The sequence below is a fragment of the Myotis brandtii genome, unplaced genomic scaffold (assembly GCF_000412655.1).
Source record: "Myotis brandtii unplaced genomic scaffold, ASM41265v1 scaffold1833, whole genome shotgun sequence".
NCBI lineage: Eukaryota > Metazoa > Chordata > Mammalia > Chiroptera > Vespertilionidae > Myotis > Myotis brandtii.
In genome coordinates, this window is record NW_005356807.1 from 78,319 (window position 1) to 79,032 (window position 714).

At 55.0% G+C, this 714-nt stretch overlaps 1 protein-coding gene across 1 annotated transcript in view; it reads right to left on the reverse strand.

Annotated features, from left to right (window-relative positions):
* The window catches only part of P2RY8 (purinergic receptor P2Y, G-protein coupled, 8), a 48,395-nt gene that overhangs the window by 1,832 nt on the left and 45,849 nt on the right, over nucleotides 1–714 (reverse strand). The window lies entirely within an intron of this gene.

The following is a 714-nucleotide window of genomic DNA, read 5'->3' on the forward strand; positions in this document are numbered from 1 at the left end:
GGGCACCCAGGCGAGGGCTCCCTGCGCGGGGACGATCTGAAAGGCAAAGGGCACAGGAGTGAGAGGCGGCCACAGCCTGGCTGGTGTGGCTCAGTGGGTGGAGGGATGACCTAGGAACCTGGAGGTCAGGGTTCGATTCCCGGTCCAGGGCACATGCCTGGGTTGTGCGCTCTGTCCCCAGTAGGGGGCGTGCAGGAGGCAGCCGGTCCGTGGTTCTCTCTCATTATGGATGCTTCTCTCTCTCCCTCCCTCTCACTTGTCTGAAATCAATGAAAAAAATATATATATATTTTAAATATATTTTATTGATTTTTTACAGAGAGGAAGGGAGAGGGATAGAGAGTTAGAAGCATCGATCAGCTGCCACCTGCACGCCCCCTACTGGGGATGTGCATGCAGTCAAGGTACATGCCCTTGACCGGAATCGAACCCGGGACCCTTCAGTCCGCAGGCCGACGCTCTATCCACTGAGCCACACCAGTTAGGGCTGAAAAAAAATATTTTTAATAAAATAAAATAAAATGGAAAGTCGTGAACATTAACAGCAGGGGTCGCTACCAGAGGAAAAGGTGAAGGGAGTCCTGATATAAGGTGACTAGAGGCCCGGTGCACGGATTCGTGCACCAGTGGGGTCCCTCGGCCTGGCCTATGGGATCCCCCGAGGGGTCCCGGATTGCGAGAGGGGGCAGGCCAGGCTGAGGGACCCCCACCAGT